The following is a 12,684-nucleotide window of genomic DNA, read 5'->3' as shown; positions in this document are numbered from 1 at the left end:
AGTTTCCTTGAATAGTAATCATTTTGAAAATGTTAATGAAATGAGTGAATTGAACATATTGTGGACTAAAACTTGAACAGTGTGAGTGTGTGTAGATATACCACTACCATCTGTGTCTCATTATTGTCCACCCATCATTCAATTCAGTGAATCGGACCCAGCTGAGACTATTACTGTCACAATGATCTACAGGAAGGTAACAGTGCAGTTAATGGCATCACGGGACGTTATCTGGACTAGAATATCAATATACATAACAACACAATTTACAAGTTAATAGCATTTACTGTTTTGTTGTTGTTGTGTTTGTTAAACTTTATAGTTATAAAAGATCAGATCTGTGAAGACATGATGAGACCTGTGCCACGTAAGAGCTAAAAAAAAAGTGTTTTATGCCGGCACTGTTTAGACGCAGCTTCCAACATGTGCTAATCTTTATGATGACTGAGTCAGTGAGTCACTCTTTACTGGAAACACACATAGACACAACCGTGCTATCAAGGCAGCCGAGCTGATTCTCATTGTACGTGTCTTTAGCTTTGTTTTATTCTCTTTCGCCCATAAATTCTGTGAGTTCACCTCAAGGATACACACACACACACACACACACACACAGACGATTAGATCCATTTCATTTGGCTGCAGTCTCTCACTACTCTCAGTTAATCAATACGATTTGACATAAGTTTGGTACATTTATTCAGGACGGGAAAAAAAAAAGTCTTTCATTTTTTTTCTGCGTGTTTGTTTATGTGTAAAAGGGGGGATTTGATTTCAGAATGGATTTATTCACGTAGTTTAGAAGAATAAATGAAAACGCCGTCCCCGTAGTCACACATAATGTTGACATTGGAGAAGCATGTTTCATTATTTTTTCCTATCACGTCTGAGCTAAGCAATTGCACAACGATTAAAGCTGGAAAAAGCTCATGATTTAAATACTTGTGTGGATTAAGATTAAATACTGGGAAGGCATTTAAAGTATCATCTCTAGTCTAAAAGTTGGACTGTCTACACATTCATCCATCACCCCAAACCCCACAGCTCATTATTTTATACCCACCACTTTAAGGACACAAACTATTTACTGCATCGGCAGCACATTGACGCTGGATATAAACTATGTGCTGCTGAGTTGCTGAGTTAATTTATATTAATTTCTCTGGACTCTCAGACACTCCTCTGTGATGTGATGGGCTGTTAAATGTGGCATTACAAACACATACTGCAAACAATTCCTATAAATAGGTTACCACATGAGGTCAGTACCTGAATCTGGCCACATCGACTCTTTTAGCCTCTCAGCAGACTTCACAGCTAGTGAAGTGAAGTGACAAGGACGTGCTGAGAGTAAACTCAGTTTGCCAAGAACAACCAAGACTGAGAGTTTACATCATTGTTTTCTTCTGCCCCTCTCACCATATATAGACATCTTCAGGCCTGACTGCTACAATACTACGGTGTGTGTGTGTGTGTGTTTGTGTCTGACCGATAGAAACAAAGACAACAAATGGGCCACAGATGTCTTCTAACAGATTTCTTGTACCATGTAAAGTGCACATCTTATGTTCCATGTTCAGTCATGAAAAGCCAACATTAGTATAAACAGTATAATTAAAACATGTTTACTGCCTGCAACAATAACATGCTCAATAACTGCTTTAGTAGTTTTTCTTGTGTAACTGTTTATTTTCTGTCTTGAAGAATACCGAGCGTTTCATTTATGATCTATATCTTGATTCTGGTGAACAGCTTCTGGGAAACATGTTTATCACAGACTAGTCAGCTACTGGAGGTCAGGTTCTTGATACAACCAGCGTCATCCTTTAATCATTCATCAGCGCATTTCTCCTTTCTGGTAAGTCTGCTGCCAACGAGATCAGTGATCATTATTTATTTTCAATAAGCAGCCAGCCAGAAAACATTAGATTTTCCTTGCAGCAGATAATCATCAAGATGCTTTTACAGCCTTGAATATAAGCTGCCGTGTTGTTTCCCTTTATTAGCAGAAAGAGATACAGTATCTTCTTTGTTTGCAAGTGATGACTTGACACGATGTTTTCCTCAGTGCAACACTATCTGTTGTTTCATTTTGGCAGTTTTGGTTCCACTCATCCCTTTTGCTACAATATTTCTTCAAGAAGAACAAAAATTACATTACAGTTCATTAAGTTTGCCCAGAACTGCTTAATGAGAGAAAGGATGAGGGAATTTAAGATATGGGAAGGAACTCTCGACTGACATGTATGTAAACAACTGCAGAATCTTTGCTGAAGTGGCTTTTATAATAACTCATAAGGGTCATTGTGACCTTTAACACCAGACTGAGAGGAGTTAAGATGATGGTGTCTCAGCGTCTGAAGATAAGCTCATGAAAAACTGACCTTGTCCTTGTGGCTGTTTTTCTATGATGTTAATCACATATAAAGTCTCCTGGGAATAGAATAGAATTACTGTACACTCATTTTTGTTTAATGATGACTGATCAGGGTGAAATGGCCAAATCACAAATAACCCTATACAGTCTACACTACAGGTTACTGCAGAGCGTGGTGCTGTGAGCAGAGCAACAGTAGCAGCAGCACTAGTCGCACTTGTGCCACTAAAGCATCGTAAAAGGCAGATGACCTCTCTCCACCACAGAAATTAATCACTTTTCAAATCAACACTGAAATGAATTTTGAAGCAGTTTAACTAAGACGCCAAACGTCATGCGTAACAACTGTCACTATGAATCAAATGAAGGCGATTGTGCCTTGAGGCATTTTCACACACCATCATTTAATGAAGTTATATTACAGACAATGAATTGAAATGCACTCTAAAAGACTTACAGTAAAAATATCAAACTTTTCTCCTATCTCCTTTTAAAGGTAAGGAAACGTGCTGTATGGAATGATTGAATAACATACAAGGCAACACTAAGACATAGACACAGATACTAAACATGTCCTTTACTGTATAAGATGCAGATGAGCTGTAGTGTAGTTGTCAGGTGGCAAACGGTCTGTCCATCGAAGAGGACAGTTAAAGGAGAGAGAGAGAAGCCTGCTGGTAGCCATGCATGTTCAGTGAGGTACACACAATGTTGAAATGCTGAGATTTTATAACGCAGCAATGGGAACTTGACAACACATAACACTGATGCTTGTTCTCCTCCTGCTGCCCATACAGTTTCCATTTCTCCTCGTGTGTGAGTTTGTTATATTCTGCAGGTGTATACATTGTATGTACATGCTTTGTTACACAGGTTGTTAAGCCACCAATAGAATTTACCACGTTTCTATTGAAATATTTTTGGCTTTAACCTTCGCACTGGGGTCTTCAGAACTTAACTTATGATGAGTAAAATGACATCAGGTAGTAACAGTTGTGATAAACATACATTTCATTTCAGGGATTTACAGAAATAAAACACAAAGTTTGCATCCGAGTTTGAAACTGTGTCTTCCTGTCAATTCAGGCATTTAAGACAATGTCTTTTATTGTGTTCCTCAGACAGTTTGTTGAATGAAGTCTTGTCCAAATATCCACAGATCATTCCCGATATCAGCATGTTATTGAACATCTACAAAAACTTAAAGAGTGCCTCGAATCACTGGGGCTGCTGAATGGGACATTAGCCATCATATGCTGCTGCTACTTTTCCTCATTTCTCCGTCTTCTCATTCGGCAAAGATCCACATGTCACCACGCTGCTGTTTTTACACAGGCGAGACACGAGGGTCTTCTGGAATAAGTTCAGTGTAGACAGTTTTTTCTCATCACCCAGGAACATGGCTCAGAAGAAAGTCAGTGTCACACTGTTGTTTCTCAACTTATGTTGTGAAAGACAGACCAGTTTCATTGTCAGCTCTCCAAAGTTGTGTATTCAATGCTTCTCTTGTTTGAAGATCAGTGATCGGATCTGTGCAAAGGCAGGAAACATTTGGAAACAGATTTTCAGCACATTCATAAGTGATTGACTGACACAAATGTCTGATAATTGAAATTAAATCAGCGAAATGAAGAAAGAGGAACAAAACAAAAGTTAGAGGACAAAGAACGACAGAGAGGCACGGTGGGTCGAGCCAGACGACTGGCGTACAGAGTTCACAATGTGGAAGGAACACGGTCTAGTGCTTCACATGCATGAAAGGAGGCAGGAGGGAGATAATACAAGAGGAGATGAAAGGGAGAGAACAGAAGGAAAACACAACACTCAAACGAAACAGACGGCTGTGCAAAATAAAAAAAAAGCAATAAAATAATCACTGGATATATGTTATTATTATGTATATGTATTCTTCAATAGAGACAATAAACAGGATTAAAGCTGTTCGACACACTCAGAGCTGATGCATTCAGGTTCAGAGACGAACTCCTCACTGCTCAAAGTGTCATTTCAATTTGCTGAGACACTTAGATTGCTCTACTGCCATCTGGGGTTCACATCCTGTGTGCAGGACTGCAAGGAACCTCATCATTGAAACCTCTTTATCTAACCTTTATATCAACCTTTGTAGTGAAACAAAAAGCAAACAGACTCAGCTCAGTACTGCAACTGGTATTGTGTCCCCTGTACTGTTCAAAAGATTCAACATGCAGTGTCTCAATCAATGTATTAATTATAGTGAGTCAGTTCTTTAGTTACCAGCAACAACAAGGACGTGAACATGAACACAGATGTTTTTTTTTGTTTTGTTGTTCAAATATAATGATATTATATAATAGTACCTTTAAAGAAAGTAGGTGGTTTTAGCCTACACAGAGTTTGCACAACAGTTTCTGCTTTATTCTCACCTTGTGGCTGAGCAACTAGGGTTACTTTGTTGGATGAAGACATTTAAAGAAACCCGTTACTTCCTGGGTGCCACAGATGTCCTGTCCACAGTCACCGATACCAAGGTGCGTCTGCTTTCTTCTTCACAGAGTCTCGTGAGTCAGTTCCAAAAACTTGAGCTGATGATATCTAATTAGTTGATTTTGCAGCTCCATGCTTCCACTGACCTTCCATGGACAGTGGGGGAGATAGTCGAGGTACAAACTGCAAGTGAGCAGTAGACATCTGGGTCCAAAACATTTCAGCTTGCAAATATAAATAATTGAATTTCCTACTCAAACTTGTGTGTATGTAAAAAGACTTGTATTTGTACGTGAAATAAAAACATTTGTGTAGTTATAGAAAGGAGTGCATTGCATTGTAAAGGAAATCAGCGTTGGGTAATTAAGAGTTCATTTGTGAGTATTATTTGACAAGCTCAGAACATTTTTGACATTTGACTTTTGAGCCCATCAATGAATAATTACTGTAAAAATGTACTGTATAGTTGCTGAAGTGGATAAGACTAATTACTAATCACAGGTCAATATGGTTATAGGTGAAAAAAAAAAAGACTGCAGCTTTTCTAACCTTCTAACCATATTTTCTTGAGTGTTTTTGTTCTTCTATTTACCATTTGGAGAAACATATATAAAAAAACAAAAGTTACTTAAAGAAACAGCATAACAACATAAAAAAGGCAGCTGGCATTACTTGTAGTCAGACATGTTGATTTTTCCCTTGACTCGTGGCAGTGTGTTTTTCTTTTTTTGCTCTCACTCTGACGTTTATCTTCTACTTATCATTCTCGTGCACTCATCTTACATCTTTTTTCTACTGCACCCCTCATTTGTCCCCTGTATGACCATCATCTTTCCTTACCACTCATTTCCCACTGTTATTCTAGAAATTTTGGATTAACTAAATGTACTAATGGCAAAAATGAAAACGAGGACTTCTTGCCTCAATGTGTCAGTCATTGCCTCACTGTATCTGCATTGAATAGCATATTAATAGAAATTAATCTCCACTCATTTCACGTTCTGTCTATCCCCTTTGGAAACTTTATCTTTGACGGCTCGAGTTAGTTAAATCGTGTCTGTAAAATCATCTTCTACTAAAGCCAACCACAGTGATGTGACCGTTCTAATAGCAGCCAGGGACACACTTTGCTCTGGGACATTGAGCAAGAGAGGAAGGAAAGGAAAGAAGCTGGACAGGAAGCTTGGGTGGGGAGAACGTTAGGAACATTACAGCTCATTACTCTGCCGAGGACTGACAGAGCGGCGGTGCAGCTCGCACAGACCTGAGCTCAACGGAGAGACAGTCAGAAGCAAGTGCAACACATGTGAACACGTGCAGTTGGAGGACACTGATCCATGATCCACTCTGGCTAGACTGGGTTAAAACCAAACCAGCTGTATGTGTGTAAGTTATCTATTAGTGCAGAAGTTTGCAGCAGCTTCTGAACAAGGTTAATGTTTTGTTCCTCTGCCACTCTGTACAGTTCATTACCACACTTTATTATTTTTCTTCCGGTTACTTTTTGACCTCCTCTGAGCTAATCCACTCTCATCTCTCTCATTCTGCATCTCCCTGTCTCCTCTCTGCTTTCTCTTCTCCCACCCAAACTGTCTTCTTCATTCACTTTTTTCCTGTGAGCATTTTAAAAATATATCTCCTCGCTAACAATCTGAGGGTGATTTGAAGGGAGACGAAGGCAAATGACACTACTCTTTTTAATGATGTGTGTATCCTTATAATAGAGTAAAAAAAACGTTACCCTGACAGAGAGAGAAACGCCTCTGATTGAAATTCTTACCTTGTCCAATTTCAACAAATCACTAGTGAGCCCTGCTTCTTTGTGAAAGAAGTTTGTTTCCTCTGGGCTTTTTAAGGTCATCACGGTTTCTTCAAATGCAAGAGGTCAGATGAACTGGAGTTTTACCATTACCTATTACTGTGGATGTTCGTGGGCACTGGGAACACTAGAATTTGCTGAAGCATCAACTAATAACATTTTTAAAAGAAGCTGCATGGAGATGGAGCCGACTTGTCAGGTTTTGAAGCTCTCCGAATACTGAATCTACATGCATCACTCTGTAGCATGTAGAGAGACACTACATGTATTACGACTTTACAGACACTGCATAAACCAAAAAGATATCCGCAAAAGTTTAAACGAATTAAACAGTGTGTTTATCTGTTATAAGTAGATGATGACAGTATCTCCACCGAGTGTTACTGCAGAGGCCAAGGAGAATATTACATGCCCCCTGCATTATTTTGTGGCTTTACATATTTTAAAGTTGAGGATGCAGGGATTAGTGTCAGTCCATGAAAGTTCATTCTTATACTGAAAGTAGTGGAAATGTAAGGATAAACATTATAGAACAGCAAAGCACAGCATAGACAACATGTGTTGGAGTTCACTGGTTTGATCAGGAATCGTCAGGACGCCGGCTGCTACAGGGGTCAAACACCTCTGACCTCTCTAACCACTCAGTCATGTGCAACCTCAGCAGCAGATCTCTTCCTGGCTTTCTGATCCCACTAAGAGATCAAACTATGATCTTGTCTAATCCTTGTAGTTCTGATGCTGATCTCTGCTGAGCCTGGCGTGCCCAGGATTGAGTGGGTTTATATAATACCAAGTTGCCTTGCATAACCCACTGACCATTGGCAAGCACTGTGCTGGTATTTTAAGGGCAAACCTTTTCTAGCCTGGAATCCAGAATTAATACATTTAGTATTTTGCACTGGGAGAAAATCCTATTTTGAAAATATATCTATATCTATATATATTTGTTGTTGTTACTGTGTTCACTTGGAAAGTGAAACACATTTAGTGACACGTTCACTTTTTAACTATGAAGGGCAAATCTGAGACACATTTTGTTGAAGTTTTAAATGCAGAAATAGAAGAACTTCGAACCACTGTGGTGCGGTTTCTGGTTTTCAGGCTGTTGTGTTTGTTTAAGACGTGTGATTGAACCGTTGCTGGTTGAAGTTTTAAGTTTGTTTTCTTTTGTGATTGTAGCACTGAACAGAAAAAGTGAGATACGGTATGTGTGTATTTCTCAGTAAATAGTTTGAATGCTTAGTTTTGCTTTCCCTATTTTAACTAGAGCTGTGTGGTTTTATTATTTGTGGAAAAAGTGTGGAAATGAAGAGTCCCGTGCAAATTCCCTTTCGAACTCAACAAAAGCTTTAAAATTCCATGGTCGTCCATCTAAAAGTAAGGCTACTTCATATCATTTCTGAAGAAAAATAGATTTTCAGGATATATTTGATTTTTCGTTATCCCACAGCAGCAGTATCTTCGCTCCAGTCTCCATCTTGTCAGAAGGCACAGGCACAAACCACAGCCACCACCACTATGTTGCCGATGGTTGCCAGCACGGCGATCCACAGCCAGATGGTGTCACTGGACACTTTTCCATCGTCCTCTGCTTCGGAGGGACGAGAGTAGCCGGCGTTGAGATTGGAGGTGGACGTCTGCAGGGACGTGTTACCGTTATACGGAGAATCCATGAAGGCCCCGCTCACAGCTGGGAAATTCTGTCAGGAAAGAGGGAGATGAATGAAGGAGGGGAAACACCCTACTGTCTCCAACCTACTGCATCATATTTAGCATATTACTATATAGAGCTAAATTATGGTCTCAGTCATTGTGCCATTGGATTTTCACAGTTAATCTTCATTATGTGTCTAGATTTCCTCTAATCCACATCACTACATTAGTAGGGACATGACTGACTAAGCTGATATTAGTGGATATACTACTGTATGAGTATGATATAAGAATAAATGAGAACACTCCCTAGAGAGATTTTAAATTCTTAAGATGTGTTTCATCCCAAGGGGCTAAAATTCAGATGCATTCCACCCTAAATAAATCAAACAATGGTGAAGATGGCATGAGTAAACAATAATATGTTCCATTCAGGAGGTTAACTCCACAGCTGTGCCTGGTCTCAGGACAGCTGTAATGTACAGTGAAGAGGAATCCGCATCTCAAAGGGATTAATTCTCAGACGGATTAACAGAGTCTGACACATGCCACACATTTATTAAAAGAGATACCAACACACACACACACACACACACACAGAGGATGGAAGAGAAAATAAGCGAGGCAGATAATGAATCCCACTCTTTGTCTCAGCTGGATACGTTTGTCCCTTGGGGTTGGGGCTTCTACAGCACACAGTCACACAGACAGGAAAGAGACACGACCAATATACTTTATTTTTTTGCTTTATGATTGTTTGGTAATCAAAAACCACATGCACACTGCTTCCTGCCTTCATTTCCTATCTTCTCACATACACACACAATCCAAACCACCTCTAATTGTAGCTGCTTGACTTGCTGCCTTTTCTATTTCAGAGGTTCGACACCTGTGTTACTCAAGGTGTTGTGTGAACTTAACAGGCATGCTGCATAAAGATAAGAGCACAAGCACACAGGTCTCATCCACAGACTGCACCGTGTGTGATACAGAGTTCACTGGCCATTAATAATGCCAGCTTTCACTCTGACAGCTGAAAGGTTCAAGGGAGTTTGACCTGTTCACTTGTGGGTGTTTTAGCATGTTAAAGCCTCGTCCTGCTATTGCTGAACAGCGTAACGAACCACACTCACAAAACAGAACTCAAATCTCACATTGTTTAAATAAATACTAAAGCTGTTCAGCATTTTAACGTCTTAATTTTAACTACATTGCATCCAGAAGGTTTTCACAGAGCATGACATTTTATGTTAAAGTCTTATTCCAATATGAAGTTTTACAAACAATAGAATGACAAGTAAAAGAGGTTCGTTTGAAATATTTTTTTTATTTTATTTAAAAATTAAAAACCAAAGTTTGCTTAAAAAGCTAAGCTATGTGAAAACTTTATGGATGTACTCAGAAGCTGAGATTTAATTTCTATTAAAATACAAATTCAAGGTTTACTTCAGCAAAATAAACAAAAACTATGTTTTGCATTGCATACATAATTCTAGTGTTTAGTGGTTTGAATAGTTTTGACTTTTATCTTTATAAATTTAGGATGATTAACATGTAAAGTTACATTCTCTCTATAATTGTAACCATGTTAATGATAATAATTAATGAAACTATTTACAGTGTATGGCTGAGTGTACTCTGATGTAAAGAACAATCTTCTGTCTACATGGATTCCAGCTATATATATGGTTTAAATCAAAAACCACTGATGATGTGGGTTTGATGAGAAATTCCATTATTCATCATTATTCATGTACAACTGTCTCATCTCATCCAGCAATACACATAACCATCATTTCTGCGTGTCTGTGCATGTTCCTCCGTTCTTCTAAATGTAGCAACCATTTAGACGCGGCAGCATCATTCATGAGAAAACTCTAAGAGAACTCACATTAGCCACTTAATATGTATATTTAATTAAAACTGCCTCCCAGGGTTTTTATGAGTGAAGGAAATGGGCAGAAGTCGATTTTGCTGTAACGATACAACATATACTGACTCGTATCCACAACGCAACCCGATGCCAAAAAAAAAAGCATTTTCCACTGAACTTGTTCACCTTCACATTTAAAAAGTTTCTGCCCAGCAGCTGTGTCTCATTCTGCAAGTAAAACACAGCATAAAAAGGTCATCAACGGAAAAATAGCAATGAACCTGAGCACGTGCAAGTGTTGTTACACCATATGCCTGGAAGACAAACCATACAATAATATAATAATATAATTTGTTTTTTAGAACCGCACAGTCTGAAGTCAGAAAGCTGAATGCAAACCCAGCTCTGCCTGGTCAACTCATGAACATAATATAACTCGAACTTGAAGTCACTCTGCAGATTATTGATGTAAACACATGGTCAGATGTTACACAACTCATCCAGCACGTAATGTTTTCCTCTTTGTGCATGTATCTCACCGCGGTAAATAGAAAAGGAAAAGGTATTTACCACCGGCCACCAACCCTATACGATTAGCCGACCTGCTCTACCTCCTGAACCACAGCTGCCCCCATCAGCTCCATCGAAACGCACACACACGCATACATGAGCTAATTTAAAGGTTGATCTTCATGCACAGATCTGCTCCATTGATCTGTCACCGTATGCACTGCTGGTTGTCTGTCTCAAGTTGTACTTTAAACACAGTGTCCTGCCAGTTTGTTGGAAATCCCACTTTTCCCCGCTGACTAAACTCGTCTGGGTGGTTTTAAGGGTTCATTAGAAAAAAGCATTCAGTTAACAAATTCGAGTTAGTGAGTTAGTGAATTCAGTTAGCTGATACGTATATGATTATTTCCTCAGTAAGTGTCTTCTGCAGAGATACTGAGAGTGTTGGGAACATTAGCACTCTCAGACAGACACACATTCACACAAAAGTGTTTCCAGTCACTGCACTGAACAGCTACACCAGGCTGTGTAGAAACGCTGCAATCTGTTCGTTCAGACTAAACCTACACTTATATAGGAGCTGACCTCCTTTGGAATCACTGCTGGTTTACTGTTACATTAATTACTTTATTAGTCATTAAGATATTTGGCCTATAAAATATCTGAATTTAGTAAAAAACCCAGGTTGACCAATCAATAACATGCTATAAATATTGAGAACAGTTTCCAGTGTTGTTGTGCTTATTAATTAATCTGCTCATTGCTCCATCTTCAGCACCAACTCATTCGACATTTATAAAATCTTTTGAAAGAGGTTCTGAATATCAGAGAAAAGTGTTTATCCAAAACCTTGTTGACATTAAATGTATCTCCAATCTCAGTAGTTAAGTTATATGACTTTACACAATGCACAGTGCACATAGATATTACATGGCATATGAAGATAAGTAGGATTGCAAATCAGAAAATCAAATAGTAATGTGACTCCTCAGTTCTATTTCAACACCATGCCAGCCAGGTAGAGTTACAGAAAACTGACACCAGCCTCCAGAGTTGCAGCCCACACAAAAATGGTAGAAAAGTGGCTCCAATGTGAGTTCAGGATGCTCCTATTGAGGAGGTGGTTTACAGTGATACTGTGCACAAGACACAGCATGAAAGTGTCAAAACTACATTTTACCAAAGCTGAGCTGGTTACTTCTCTAAAACGACAAATAAATGAAGGTATAAAAGCCAATCATTAAATTCATAGTTTGGAATTCTAATTTAAATACCCATTTGCTTCTATTTTGAATACAAGCTTAACATTGCACTGTTCAGATGTCATGGGTTACAAAGAATAACAGGAGCATATACATAGAAAACAACAAGAAATATGGAGCAAGAAAACAAAATCAGGATGAGAAAGAGAATTGTACCTACAGCTGTAAATGAAGGAGGAGATCGGTGCCGGTGGTGCTGTGTGTCCCGTCCCGCACTGTGACTTAGACTGAGTGCATCCGGAGAGAGAGAGAGAGACAGAGAGAGAGAGAGACAGAGAGAGAGAGAGAGAGAGAATCCCTCCCAGTAAAAGTGAGAGATGAGAGCACACAGCCACACCTCAGACTTATTTAGAATCAGAGATATGGAAGGCAATTAAAGAGAAATCAGCATGAAAGTTTACATAATATCAGGCATGTCTTTTTGAAAGTGATGATGTGAACACACCAAAGACAGCCCACCACTCAGATATAAAGAGCTTCCTAATGCTCAGTTGGCTGCACAGGTAACAGCAAGTAAGTAAAGTCCTTCGAGTATTTATGGTTCGTACACGCATGCATGCACGTACATATGGTATCCACCTGTGCATCTGCATGTATGCTGAGGCCATGCGTGCATTGCGGTGTGCGTGCATGTATGGATGAATGCGGACCGTACGTGCAGGATGGAGCAGTGGAGAACATGTGTCTCGGCGCTTGTGTGCATCCTGTTTGTTGTGAATCAGTA

Source organism: Anabas testudineus, chromosome 13, assembly GCF_900324465.2.
Source record: "Anabas testudineus chromosome 13, fAnaTes1.2, whole genome shotgun sequence".
NCBI lineage: Eukaryota > Metazoa > Chordata > Actinopteri > Anabantiformes > Anabantidae > Anabas > Anabas testudineus.
Note: the sequence above shows the minus strand (reverse complement) of the source record.